At 40.7% G+C, this 15746-nt stretch overlaps 1 protein-coding gene across 2 annotated transcripts in view; it reads right to left on the bottom strand.

Moving 5' to 3' along the window:
• PASD1 (PAS domain containing repressor 1) overlaps positions 1–14749 on the bottom strand; it is a 124231-nt gene extending 109482 nt beyond the window's left edge. Inside the window, exon 1 of one of the 2 annotated variants that reach the window (XM_072125628.1) lies at positions 14338–14749. The gene's annotated coding sequence lies outside the window, so the exon portion shown is untranslated. The remainder of the gene's footprint in view (positions 1–14337) is intronic. The other variant, XM_072125629.1, reaches the window with a different exon arrangement.
• Between the last annotated feature and the right edge of the window lie 997 nt (positions 14750–15746).

The raw sequence follows: 15746 nt of genomic DNA, 5'->3' as shown, positions 1-15746 counted from the left end.
CAGACTCCTTACACAGACATCATAACATACAGTTTTCTCCTAAAACAAGGCCATTCAAAGAATATACCAGCACAATATGAATCAAGATGTCTGCATCCTGTTACTAGACATATCATGGATTTTAAGAAAGCAGACACAAAGAAGAAAACATTCCCTTTAACAACTTGCAGATGTCCAACAATTCTCTAGAGTGCTACAAAAAAGTTTACTGTTCCTAATGAGCCGGGTTTTCAGAGCTATCTATAGCCTTTATCCTATTTAGAAACTAAAGATAGCTGCAGAACTAAAAGTACAGGGAACCTTTAAGTCTTAGGCCTACAAATTTGCATCCAAAAATAAATGCGGATATGGTTAAGATTCGGAAATTGCCTTTGACCAATAAAACTTCTTTCACATGCAAGAGAGGATTCCTATTGTTTTGCTTTAGTCTAGAAGCAGAACAATAAAAGTAATAGACAGACCAGATCATTTTCTGTGCTACAATTCTGTGCAACATTTTTGATGAACTATTCCAATATTTATACAATTTCTTACTCCCGCTCCGTCCACAAATTAAGAAAGAGTTAAATGATGCAATAACCAATGAACACATAATCATGGAGCCGGGCTACATTAGGTCATACATGTATCTGCAAGCCATTGTATAACTAATTGAAATAAACCAGGTCAGGGCGTTCTGTATAGTTTCACCTGATGAATTCACAGATTTGAGTATAACTATGTCTAATTATTCTCATGCAGATATAACAACAAAAACACTGACAGATCCCTCGATGGATCCAACGCTAGGGCACTTTAATGCTGCTGTTTAAGAACTGGCAATAAGATGGAAAGGGAAAGGACAGACTCGGACCCAGCTGTCCCTACCTACTAGCCTATCCTTCTCTAGATAGTAGGTGACAACTGATCAACGATCCCTTCCTGCGCAAAGGTGTACAGAAATAACAGGACAAATAAACGCAGAAGAATGATTTTACAAATACTAGTTGAAACCAAGACAATGCAATACAGAATCAATATACAAACGGATGGTCAGAATGAGAGGCAATGTGGCAAAAGATCAAAAAATACATAAGTCCAGAGAAGGCTAACAAGCTCCAAGTAAGATTTATAACAAGCACTGGGTAGTGGTAAGACAATCTTCTTATGAAATATCAGAGTCCCGGTTCAGGGAGTGATTGGATAGGACATCTACACAAACCAGACTAGCAGGGGAGGCATATGAGTGGTGGAGGCACCTTAAAGGAAACCTACCACTTGAAGTGGCAGGCTTCAGATGGAAATACCGGGCACCAGCTCAGGGTGAGCTGATGCCGGAGCTGATTTTTGTTAGTGTTTTAAACCGCTGTATTGCGGTTTAAAACACTTTTTAAACTTTATAGCCGGCGCAGGGAGGTACGCGCTCGGCGCTTACCATGCGCGCGACTCTCCTTCACTTCCTATGTAGCCACGCGCACGGTCGCGTACCTCCCTGCGCCGGCTATAAAGTTTAAAAAGTGTTTTAAACCGCAACACAGCGGTTTAAAACACTAACAAAAATCAGCTCCGGCACCAGCTCACCCTGAGCTGGTGCTCGGTATTTCCATCTGAAACCTGCCACTTCAAGTGGCAGGTTTCCTTTAACTGTCTGCAGCCCAGAACAATGTCAACAGGGGACAGACGGGTATGGTGGAAATCAATTAAGACAGCAGAACTTCAATAAGGGTCTAGATGCCTTTTTACATCAAAATAACATTGATGGTTATGTTATATCGAATAGTCTCTCCTAAATTCTTTCCTCACTTAATCGCTTCCTTTCCTTGGTTGAACTTGAAGGACATGTGACTTTTCACAACTGTATAAACTATGATACTATGACGACAAATAGTTTGTATGTTCTCTCCGTGTTTGCGTGGGTTTCCTCCGGGTACTCCAATTTCCCCCCACACTCCAAAACATCCTGGTAGGTTGTTTAGATTGTGAGCCCCATGGGGACAGGGACTGATTTGCGTGCTTTGTACAGCGCTGCGTAATCTGTAGGCGCTATATAAATAAAGAATTATTATTAATATTATTATTAAGACAGCCAGGAGTGTAATTAGGCAGTATTCAGACTAGTGGTGGACAGAATGCAAACTAAGTACAAATTTCTATTCATCAGGGCATTTTTATGGTCAGAGGATGGCATTGGATGTAAATGGGCACAGATGTTATGGGTGCTCTTACCCATATGAGTGAACACAAACTGAGAAATGTTCTTCAAGTATCCAGGAAATTGTTAATGGGTTTGATACAGAATGTAAACTTTCATTGCCCTTCACTTTGACATCATGCTATTAATACTTAAAGAATGACAACAACTATACAAAACACGCACTAAAGACTAAAAGTAGACAATCAGGTCAAGTTTAATTTAAGAAACAATATCTAGTTTCATTTAGGATGACAGACAAAATGATGAATTCACTTGCCCTGAGCACATTGACTTATCTCCCCCATTACACATGACTGCAGCATGATTTACATTAAGGAGGATCTGTCACTGGAGGACCAGGCACCTCGCGTCTGTTCTCTTCTGACTCACAGGACCTCCTACATTCGCTCCTAGTCCGAAGTATACAAATATATGTTACTTGTATAAGATGTCCTTACTCTGGCCCTGTGAGATGACCTCTTTTGCATGTTAGATATCTTTTACATAACTGATATTAAAGGCCTATGGGACTTGGTCGTGACTTGGAAGTGAGGGTCATACTCACAAGAGATTACAGTCTATCTAGGTCTGTATCTGCCTCCGAAATATTACAAATGTAAAAATGTTAAAGACAATCCCTTTAATGCATCTTCAATTAGTTGTCCACTTTAAGCAAATACTTGATATTGATTGTCTAATGAGAAGTTGTACAATTTTCCAATATACTTTCTGTTTCAATTCCTCATTGTTTTCTACATCTCTGCTTGCTTCCATTCTATAGAAAGCTTCTATGTTTACTTACAGTGGATAGAAATCTGTCCATGATTATTGGAAGGACATGCAGGGGAATGAGCCTTTATTATCACAGACAGTAATCAGAGTTGTGCGATACTAACGTCCCGTGCACCGTGTGTCCATTACAAGACCATGGACAGATTTCTTTATATTGGAAGAAAACATGGAAGCTTTCTACAGCAGGACAGCAAGCAGGGATCTAGAAAGCCACGAGGAATTCATACAGAACGCATATTGAAAATTTGTATAACTTTTTATTACACAGACAATATCAATTATTTGCTAAAAGTGGACAACCCCTTTAATGATTCATAAAGGAACATTGAATGGTGTAATATTATATAGTCTTCCTAATATCGAAATGTGCCTCAATGTAGCTTTGCTTTAGGTTGAATAGCTGTAACCAATGTCTTAGAGGCCATTTGAGGCTGTTCGGATCCCTGTATTTGTACTGTAAATCATCAGAGGCAGTGGCCAAGGTTTTCTTGTTTACTAGCGGGACCAAGAATGTACCGTAATAGCTAGAATTTCTTAGTTATATAGGGCTGTCGATAAGCTATCCAATGCCTGAAAAAGTGGCCTCCTTAACCAGTTTTTACTAACTTTTCAACAAACTTTACTTAATATTTATGGTTTAATATAAAACCATCTTTGTAAGAAATAAATATGAGGGAATCTTTCTCCACTTACTTTGCCTATTACCACCCTTCTAATTTGTTTTTCATTCTGATATATATTGTTTTCTCATATATTTCTTTATCCCATCAAGGTGGGGTCCAGCAGCTCTATGCAGACTGGAGGGGAGAGTGAGCATGGTCCGGCGTATTCATGAGGGGGCAGGATTAGGGGCGGTGACTGCCGCATGAAATTCAGTAGTCACTGCGGGCCTATGGAGTGGGAGGGCGGTCCAGGGGAGAAGCAGGGGAGACCGCCCCTTCATGAATATTGTTTCTATTGTACAGTACGCTAGTGTCTGCTAGCGTTATCCGATGTTTCCAATAACGCTAGCGGTGTAACACTGCTACATCTGTTGTAGCACTAGGAGCTGCTTACTTTAGTGCCACTTTTACAGATGACAGGTCCTATTTAAGGGAAAATACTTAGAAAATGGAGATTACAAGTTACATAATGGGGCACATTTACTAAGGGTCCGCGGACCGCATTTTCCGATTAGCGTCGCAGTTAAGAGGGGTTTTTGGTGCACTCAAAGGGATTTTGGCGCATTGGCGCAGGCTTTCACGTGGCACAAATCAGGTGGTGGGCCGTCGGACAATCCAACGGATTCAGACAACGCGCAGGATTTATCATCATAAATTGTGTCGCACTTACAGGCACCGGGAAGAAGAAGGTGAACTCCGTCGGACCTCAGCGGGGAAGTGACAGATGCAGGATATCGGACTCACGATGTTGGTGAATCACGCCGAACTTCAACTACGTCGGACCGCCTGGATCTCGACAGGACCAGGTAAGTAAATGTGCCCCAATGACTAGAAGCTGAGTTACTCCTCATGTACAGACAATTAAAAACTGATTCCTGTATGAAGAGATAGATAGTCTTGAACTGTGCCAATTGCATGAATGAGATGCAATGCAAATCTGGGAAGCATAGAATAATAGCAACCCATTCAATTCTAAGATTGACAAAAAGAAGAGTGACAAAAATGTGTCAAATTGTATCTTTTCTAGGTGATGAGACAGTCTGAAGAGGTGCTTGAGTTTTCAGCATCAGCCCATGTTATCACACAATGTAATTATTAGATAGCATTAGTAAATCTGCTCCATTATGTACGTGTCGTCCATCACGACAATACGACAATCGATTTTACTAATCATGAAGGCGGTTTGTAGCCGAAGAAGGGTTGGGAATCTTTGCATCAGAGAAATATAATCAATTATATGGAGGTATAATGAATGACTAACAATATCCCTGCATTTCTCGGAACTGTTAAATATCGAGGTAAAACAGGAATGATCTAGCAGGAAATGCTTTGGATTATTTTTGCAATAATATAATTAACTTCCTTATGCTTTACATGCATTTTCACTTGATAATGTTCCACATGTTAGAATTGATTGTGTTTCACACGGTATAGGCTACATTCACGCCTCATTTGACCTCTCCTTTGTAATGATACGTAGCAACGTAGGGCACATGCTGGATACACCGTCCTGTTCTTCCCCTACCCCCGGGTCAGGAGGAGGAACAGGTGCAGCAACCAAGGATTGTTCAGGGTGTTTACCCCAGTGATGTCACTGTCCTTATATCGCAATCAAAGAAAAATGAACCTTGCACAGCAAAGTGTAACGCCAAGTAAAAGTAATGGTCGACACACTCAAAACAAGTAATCAAAAAGCCAGAAAAAGCAGTGTGTCACTGACATAATGGGTTCAGAAAAACATAACAAATTTTATTTGTATCAAACACTGAACACAAACACATATCTAAAATCAATTAAAATTGTACCGAAGTACATACAATCATCTACCATGTTGTGCACTGTTGTTGGTGCAGAAACAAGACACCTCCTGAATGGGCAAAATATACCCAAGCCACCCCTAAGTATTGAAAAAACAGGTATAAAGTGCAAATGCATATATCAAGCTGCCATAAAGATAAATGCGAGGTAAATGGATGCCTACAATGCAATCATAGTATACATTCAATACAGGTAATGGAGGCAAACCCTAGTGCAAAATACAGATAACCTGGCAATAAACCAGTAAAATAGCAGCATACAAACGGGGTGGTAAAGTGGTCAGGAGGTGGAGGGCTCCCCACGCGTTACGTCTCCAACTTTTACCCCTGAGGAAGTCTCCAGTTGGAGACGTAACGCGTGGGGAGCCCTCCACCTCCTGACCACTTTACCACCCCGTTTGTATGCTGCTATTTTACTGGTTTATTGCCAGGTTATCTGTATTTTGCACTAGGGTTTGCCTCCATTACCTGTATTGAATGTATACTATGATTGCATTGTAGGCATCCATTTACCTCGCATTTACCTTTATGGCAGCTTGATATATGCATTTGCACTTTATACCTGTTTTTTCAATACTTAGGGGTGGCTTGGGTATATTTTGCCCATTCAGGAGGTGTCTTGTTTCTGCACCAACTACAGTGCACAACATGGTAGATGATTGTATGTACTTCGGTACAATTTTAATTGATTTTAGATATGTGTTTGTGTTCAGTGTTTGATACAAATAAAATTTGTTATGTTTTTCTGAACCCATTATGTCAGTGACACACTGCTTTTTCTGGCTTTTTGATTACTGTCCTTATATCGACAATTAACTCATTTAGGTCCGCGAGCGTGTGAGCAGCGGAGGCCAGGGGTGTATGCAATGCAGTTGCCTCCGCCCCCCATAGCTTCAAATAACCTCCACTGAGTGTGAACATTGAAATATGGAATGTCTGTCCATCCTGTGTTTTCTGCAGTATGCAACATAAACTGTGCAGGAGGAGGCACAAAGGATGCCTCCTGCCAGTATATGGCCATGTATACACCCAGCATATATGATGGTCATTCCTTATCCTTAATGATACAACCTAGAGATGCTTTGCCCCCAATGCAACATTTGCACCAAGCCCCCTCACATTAATGATTCCATCAGGTTTACGATAAGTGGGCCCGATGGGGTGGGTTCGGTTGAGCATTGAAAAAAGGTTTGTTTCAGGTAACCAAACACTAACAAACGGGGTATGTTATAGGCAGGTTTAGTTCGGACGCCAAAACCATACCTGAAATTGCGTCTTGGATCTGTTGATCCCTACATAAGGGTCCTGGCACCACAAGTTCAAGTGCTCTGCATTGTAAACACACTTTCCTGCAACAATGTGCGTCCAGAGAAAATTTTCAATTTTATTTATACAGAAATGAACATTTTGGTGCGGCTGGGAACCAGTGCACCCTTGCTTTGCCAGAATACCACCCATCACCTCCCGTTTAGTCTTGATTGGTAGTGCCATGCTCCTACAGTACAACTGAGCACCTCGTGGCAATGCCCATGCTGCATCTAAGTACTTTTTTGTATTCAATAAATTAAAATTTTCTGCAATCAAGCTATAGATTTTCTCAAAGAGACGCATATGATGCAGGACATGTATATTTAGCTTATGCGTGACCTGGAAGCTCTTTAAAGGAAATCTACTATCTATTTTCATGCACTGTGATCCAAAGATGCCTTGAGAATGCTGTAGCTACACTGATGCAGAAACATATTTTGTTTAATCCTTGAAACAAGTGGTTTAGCTCAAAAAACAATGCTAAAATTCAGGGCCTTGGGAAAGCTTGGTTGCATTCAGGCTGCCTACACCAGTCCAGACAGGACTAATAAACCTGAGCTGGATGACTCATACACAGCAGTTCGGGGATAGTGCAGCGACTGATTACTTCTGCCTGTCAGTGACACTGAAAACACAGTGACGACATTTTCTCAGCTTATGCTGGACAGGGCAAGGCTGGAGCACTGCATAATTACGGTAAGAGGAGAGCGCCGGGGCAGCCACAGGAGTGAAAGAGCCTCTTTATCATAATTTTATAATTGTTTTTTCAGCAAAACCACTTGGTTCAGGGATTAAACAAGATATGTTTCTGCATCTGTATAGCTACAGCAGTCTCAAGGTATGTTTGGTTCATAATGCATAAATACCTCCTACTGAATATATAAAACCTTCCAGCTCCTGACATAACCTGGAAAGCCACCTTGGGAGCAGGGGGTCAGAGGAACTGCCATCTTGGGCGCTATTGAGAACACTTTTGCCCATATCCAGAAAAACCCCTTTACTAGTTGATCCCTTATACCTAAACATGCATAATAATGTATTATGCAAACATACATAATACTGTCTATTCTTCCTAGAAAACACTTGACAATAGGGTTTTGTCTGCAAAGTTTTATTCTTTCAACACAGATTGATAAATTCCAGTGTATAATAGCATGTATCATTAATAACTAATGTATTTCCGTTTTCCAGGAGGAATAACTGATGAAATATGTTCATATAGTTTGGGTGGGGGGGGGGGGGGTAACAGAGGAAAAAATTGTAAATTCTAATAAAAGGTGCTCCAGTATTCTAACTTTATAGGGAATATATGCATTTATCATATAAAATAAGTGCATAGTGGGAAAAAATGTTTACAGTCACAGGGACTTATCACCGGAGTTGTTGCCCCATCATTCTCACGGAGTGTGGAAACTGTATCACAGAAGTGTTTCAATGTCATTTGACAAAAGGAAAAGGGTATTATTTCGATTGTCTGCGGTAAGAAGAGCACACCTTAGGAATGGCCTGTTACGCCCTGCTGTGTCATGCCAAGCCATGGGCAGAGAGACTGCATACCTAAGAGGCATGCCCATTACGTTCAGACCAATGCCACCTCACACAAGCATTTCAAAGTCTGCTGCTCCCAGTCTGAAAAAGCATAGGACAAAATCAGAAAAATATGACCTAAAAATCCAGTTGTTTACTTAGTTTTGTACAAATTTCAATATTCATGGCAAAGCAGATAGAGGAGAACACAGCCATGTAGTTTACACTTCCACTCCAGAGAACATCTCTGTAGACGCCCATGTTAGTCAATTCTTGGAAACTTATTAAAATACATAGACGGAAATAATTTGACTTTTGGAGAAGGAGGGAGTAGCCTTGTATAGTGCTTTATGGATTCACAATATCTATCTGACAGCTTAAGTGTTTCAATAAAGCAAAGGGGAAAAAAAAGAAGCAGCTGAAATTCTAATTTGACACGTTCCTCATACATTCACAAAAGGAAGAATATAAAGGGAGCAAACTGCACTGGAAATCAGAATAAAAAAATCTACATAAAAAAGGTTTGCCTTGTATTTTAGCTCCAAATTATTTTCAATGATTTAATTATCATTTGAGAGTAAAAAAGAAACGGAGCACAATTGTTATGTAAAACAGGAAAAGAAAAAAATACACATTTATTTGACAGTAAATAAATGTACAGTTTATGTAAATTAACTTCCCATGTTATGTTTTTTTTTTACAATGTTTTTTTTGATGAACAAGTCTTCGTAAACATGGAGTCAAATCTGCAAGTAGCACGTTTTACAGTAAGAGGGGCTGAGCAGATTGTACGTAGTGTCCTATCTGCAGGCAGCATGTTATACAAAAGGATAAACTGAGCAGATTGTATGTAGTGTCCTATCTGCAGGCAGCATGTTATACAAAAGGATAAACTGAGCAGATTGTATGTAGTGTCCTATCTGCAGGCAGCATGTCATGTAGAAGTAGAAGGAGGGGCTGGGCAGATTGTGTGTAGTGTCCTATCTGCAGGCAGCATGTTATACAAAAGGATAAACTGAGCAGATTGTATGTAGTGTCATATCTGCAGGCAGCATGTTATACAGAAGGATAAACTGAGCAGATTGTGCGTAGTGACCTATCTGCAGGCAGGAAGTCATATAGAAGGAGGGGCTGAGCAGATTGTACATTGTGCCCTATCTGCAGGCAGCATGTTATACAGAATGATAAACTGAGCAAATTGTACATAGTGTCCTATCTGCAGGCAGCATGTCATATAGAAGCAGAAGGAGGGGCTGGGCAGATTGTGTGTAGTGTCCTATCTGCAGGCAGCATGTTATACAGAAGGATAAACTGAGCAGATTGTATGTAGTGTCCTATCTGCAGACAGCATGTCATATAGAAGGATTAGCTGATCAGATTGTAAATAGTCTCCTATCTGTAGGTAGTATGTTATACAGCAGGATAAGCTGAGCAGATTGTACATAGTGTCCTATCTGCAGGCAGCATGTCATATAGAAGGAGGAGCTGAGCAGATTGTACATAGTGCCCTATCTGCAGGCAGCATGTTATACAGAAGGAATGGCTGAGCAGATTGTACATAGTGTCCTATCTGCAGGTAGCATGTTATACAGAAGGAGGGGCTGAACAGATTTTACACAGTGTCCTATTTGCAGGCAGCATGTTATAGAGCAGAAAGAGCTGAGCAGATTGTATGTAGTGGCCTATCTACAGACAGCATGTTATAGAGTAGGAGAAGCTGAGTGGATTGTACATACTGTCCTATCTGCAGGCAGAAATAAAGCATTGCACATAGATGATTGCACATAGAAAGAGGGGCTTTAAAACATCACAAAAGATCCGGGGCCGTGTGTCTGTGTGGTGAACTCCACAAGGAGGACCCGTGTCCGAAGTGGAGACATGGTGATACAGGCCCTAATGGAGAAGATAGAGAACAACTATAGTCTGAGGACACGTCACCTACAGCTACGGGATGCAATAGGTAGGGATTTCTGCTGTGTTTTCAGTTGGTTTTGGAAGCTCATTTGAGGGTACACAAATGGACACTACTGAACATTAAATAAAAATGCATTGGGGCCCGTGCCCCGGATCTTTTATGACCCTAGCAGCGCCCCTGCTGGGAGGACTAGTAGTTTAGTTGGGTAAAACCTGGTGGACGGTTCCCTTTAAATTTCTGCACATTCTGGGCTACAGGGTTTATTGGTTGGTGCTACTCATTGGGTGACAACCTTCTCTAAAACATAAGACCACCCAATGGATTCCTAAGCAGAATAAACAATGGTTTAAAGAATTAACAACTAACATGGTTTTCCTATAAAACTATTTACCAATAAGTGTAGCACCTGGGGGTGCACCATCCATGAGCACCACCTGCAGCAAGACGGGGGGCAGCATCAGGGGCGCAGTCACCTGCTATGAAGCAGCCTGACCTGACAGCTAAAAATACACACTGCATGGAGAACACACTTTTTTAAAAAATCACCCGATCTATTACTTCTGGAGGGGGTGCTTTTCTATAGCATGCCTCAGGCAGCAGAGTTTACATTAAACCGCTCTATGACATGTGCAGAATGAAGATCACACAGCATTTACACGGTGAGAGGTTCAATTCAAATCAATTCATTTAAAGATGACAAAGATTAAGAGTTTGATCTCTTCCATAATGAACCAAAGTCATTCCCATAACTCATTAGACTCATTCTTCAAAAATCTATAACTTTTTTTTATTTTTCCATGTAAAGAGCTCTGTGATGGCTTGTTTTCTGCATAACAAATTGCACTTCATAGTGACCATATTTAATATTCCATGCACTGGGAAAAAGGAAAAAAAAATCCAATTGCAGTGAAATTGGTGAAAAAATGCATTTGCGCCATTTTCTTGTGGAGCTTGGATTTTACGGCTTTCACTGAGCGCCCCAAATGACATGTCTCCTTTATTCTTTGTGTTGCTACGATCTCGGGGAGACCAAATTTATATAGGTTTTATAATGTTTTCATACATTTACAACAATTAAAACCTCCTGTACCTTCTGGCACTAATAACATTTTCATATTTTGGTGTACGGAGCTGTGGGTGGTGTCCTTTTTTGCGACTTTTGATGACATTTTCAATGCCACCTGTACGGCCTTTTGATTACTTTTTATTGAATATTGAATTTTTTTAAAAATGACAAAAAAGTGGCATTTTCAACTTTGCGAGCTATTTTCTATTACGGGGTTAAATGCCGGGAATAATCGTTATTATATTTTGATAGATCGACATTTTGGGACATGGCGATACCTAACATGTTTTTGATTTTTACAGTTTATTATATTTATTTGTATCAGTTCTAGGGACATGGGGTGATTAGAATTTTTAGGGTTTTTAAAAATTATTTAATAATAATAATAATAATTCTGTATTTATATAGCCCAAACAGGGGCTCACAATCTAATCAGCCTACCAGTATGTTTTGGAGTGTGGAAGGAAACTAGAGGACCAGAGGAAACCCACGCAAACAGGGAGAGAACATAGAAACTCTTTGCAGATGTTGAACCCAAGTCCCCAACGCTGCAAAGCTTTAGTGCTAACCATTGAGCCACCATGCTATTTTTTTACTATTTTTCAGACCCCCTAGGGTACTTCAACAGTAGGTTGTCTAATAGATCCTACTATATACTGCCATACTTCAATATGGCCTCACAAGGGGCAGCGTTCGAATCCAATATGGCAGCGCCCACGTGCCGCCAGGATTTAAATGCCACCCGCAGCTTCGCCATAGACGTTTACATGGTTAAAACCCTCGATTGGTGGCAGCACTGACTGCAGGTGTTACTGGTGGGTGTTTGCTCCATACAGCGGCAGTTGACCTGTGATGTACTATCACGTCACACATCGGTAAGGGGTTAACAGTGAGATATATCAGAAGTGTGAGAGCAGAACTTTTCTAGTTACCCCATGGCAACCAATCAGAGTTCAGCTTTCATTTTCCCACAGCTATTTATAAAATTAAAGCTGAGCTTTGATTGGTTTCCATGGGCAACTAGAACAGTTTTACCTTCATCTCCCTTATAAATCTCCCCTGTAATGTCTACATTTGATTTAATTCCTCTGCTCTTTACTATGTCCACATAGGAAGCAAAAACATTCTACTGTAATATTATATTTCACTCACGTATTACAACTTAACCTTGACTTTCGTTCGTTCCATTTTTTATGTTTGGTTACAGCACAAAATGTGGCCTATTCTTGACGATCTTGACATCTACTTGTCCCTTCACTTTCCTAGTCACGTAACAGGAAAGCAGAAAACATTACACATACTATTTCTTTTATTCCGGATCTCCCTTGAGCAGTGAGAAAGCTGAAGCGACTGGCAGCACAATAAATGAAGCGCTCGCCGTGTGCCCTCTGTACTCTGTTTTCAGGCTCGTTGGCACCGCAATTAAACTCAGGTACATTGCCAAGTAGAACAGAATTATTTCCCAATACCAGCCGCCGCTGAAACTATCTCTTCCAATGCTTTGCTTATGTCTGTTTAGTAATAAACTATAACCAGCTCTACTAATTAAAACAATCTTTATGTCAATGCCAGGATCCAGGGATGAAGTCCAAGAAGAGGAGTGTTTATCAAAGTAAAAGAAAATGATAATCATCAAAGACATATAAAAAAGGCAAGTGCTGATGTGTTCAGGAGTGGAAAATTCCCAATAAACGGAGAGGGATTCAAGCTTCCTGGTGATATAATGGATGCATCATATATAACCACTCACTTCCAAAAACTTTAAACCGCAGAACTCCACCCACACCCCCATTGCTCTTAAAGGAATACGCTATCTTCAAAAAAAAAATACATATTTGAGCTAAAGAATGAAATCAACTGAGGGCTTAATGAAAATCCATCTTCAAAATAAAGCATGGTAAACCAGGGAGACTTACTCGTAGATCCAGGCACTGCGACTGTAGTAAACTTCTTATATTTGCTGTCCGTGGCCTCCTTCCTTCAAAAGTCGACTTTTAAAATTATGCTAATCAGGGATCCTGGAAGTGTTACCAGAGCCCCTCCATGCTGCATATTCACAGGCTTTTACAGGGTGCAGGAGCACTTCCCCCCTCCCACTATGTGATGAAACTTCCTCTGCTACAGTGAGATCACATTAGGCAGAAGGAGGGGGAAGTGCTGAGGAAGGTGAAGACACTATCTCACGGTGGTGGGCTTACAGGTTAAAGTAAAAAATAGGAACCAAATAGCAGCCTGTATCTGTAACTATACAGTTATTAAATGTGTGGAGTTACCTTTAGATAAAGAATGTAATTTCTAAGGTACCATTTAGTGGGGCTTCAGCACGGAGGATCTCTGGTAACATCTCCCAGATATCAGGAACACTGATTTTGGAAGGAATAAGAACATGTATAACATGTATGAAGATATGTGTAAGCGTCGCTCGTTTATCATACTTGATTTTGATTTTTGATTACAGATTACCTTGACCTTCCTTGAGTTGATGCAGGTTCTAGTCACTGCTTGAGTGTCTAAACCCAATGGACAAGAAAAGTGATGGTTTTTCTAAAGTGATTTCAACACAAGGATACACTTTCTTTGGGACCAAATTAGAAGGAACTCTTTAAAAAACTAACCAATACAATAGAATTGGCCACACATACAAAATCCATGGGAACGCCTCACACATACGACAGAGAAAAAACAACGTTACATGTTATTAACCACTAAATGACTCATAAACGTGACATGGTCACGAGTCTGTTGTGTTTATGGCCATAGAGGTCAATATTGCAGTACTGTCCCATCATAGGATCCTTTGATTTCCATAGAGCAGCTGTATTAAGTTGAGATGTACATACATTTCAGTCTAACACAACTTTTCCTGCTGAAGTGTTGTAGTTTGGTCACATCCATCATAGCAATCAATACATTCCTATGTGACACCATGGAACCTGCAGGTGGAAGTTGTGCAGAAGAAGTTACTTTGTATCTCTACCTGAAACAGGAAACTCAGGACCCTCAGGAGAGGGATGTGCTCCTCCAGAATACCTTCACTTCATCACAGAAACATCTGATACTGCAGCATGTCCACTTACCCTGGATCACTTGAAGCAGTCAGTGAGTGGCACTGCCATGCCAGGACCCTGGGACAGTGCTGATCCTGACTCCTGGTATCAGGACGATGATAATATCCAACAGCCAGCAAGGCACAAAACCCAATCTCAACATGTCATCATGATTCAGTATCCCACAAAGTATCCAGTAATATGGAGAAGCCACAGAGTAATAATCCCAGAGCTGTGAAAGGTGGGGGAGAGGAGTAGTGCCCACCTGTGGCAGTGCCAGGAGAGGGCAGAGAGGGCAGCAGGGTGTGCAGGGCAGCGCTGATTGTGTAAGTGGTAGCTGTGATGAGCCTGCCCTGCTCCTGCTCCTCCTCCCCGGCCTCTGTCTATGTGAGGGAGTGCAGAGAGGCTGGAGCACACAGCACAGAGCAGCAACTCCTGCAGAAACTAGGTCACATCATTAGCAACTGCAGCCAGCTCCTGCTGCTGCCACACTGCTGGGTCCTCCTCCCTGCCTGCCCAGCTCTCTGCTAACTTGTCCTGGCACAAGATCCCTCAATGTCCATGCAACAGCAACTGACCTACATTACTCTGCTATACATGTACCAACCTCAACACTACACCCAGCATATAGTATTCTATTTCTGTAGCTCCGAGAGGATGGGGATGAGATACAATACTACATTATGAGATGACACAGCTGACTGTAAAGAACTTCTAGAAAGGGTTCCTCCTCTATTGATTGTATTTGTTTATTTATTTACATATTTATTTATTTATTTATTCTATTTCTGTTATAAGAATATTAGTAAATAAGCCTCTTCTGACTTCTCTTTCTCCAGTTGTGACTTACTTGGTGATATCTGTTTCTGGGAAAGCTGAGTGAGCAATCATAACACTGATCTTAGAATGGATCTGTATAATTTGAATACTTCTGAGGTGATCTATGAGCAGACGATGCATACTGTGTATCAATAAAGCAGAGACCACCCCTAAGGAGAAGTTATAGGGGAGGGGGGGTCTGAGCAGTGGGCAACCCAACATTTTTTAGACTGGGAACATAAAAGGTGAAATAGTTGCAGGTTAGTAACTGACTTTAAGAAAGTTCCATCAACAAACTTCATAAAAAAAGGAACTTTCTGTTCCTGCCAATCCCCTTTTTCGTTGTTTTGCATTTTGCATTCAGTTTTTTTCTCCTTTGCCCTCCTTTAAAAATACATAACTTTTTATTTTTACTTTTACAGAGATGGCTTGTTTTCCATGTAACAAATTCTACTTCCTGCTGTCATTATTATGAAAAAAAAGTTTCAAATGCTGTTACATTGACAAAAAAAACTAACAAAAAAACGCATTTGTGCCATGTTCTTTTGGATTCTATTTATTTTATGGCTTTTACTATGCGCTCCAAATGACAGCTCCCCTTTATTCTTTGGGTCAAAATG

This window comes from Engystomops pustulosus, chromosome 9, assembly GCF_040894005.1.
Source record: "Engystomops pustulosus chromosome 9, aEngPut4.maternal, whole genome shotgun sequence".
Taxonomy (NCBI): Eukaryota; Metazoa; Chordata; class Amphibia; order Anura; family Leptodactylidae; genus Engystomops; species Engystomops pustulosus.
The sequence above is the reverse complement of the archived record's forward strand: the minus strand, read 5'-3'. Positions and strand labels throughout refer to the sequence as shown.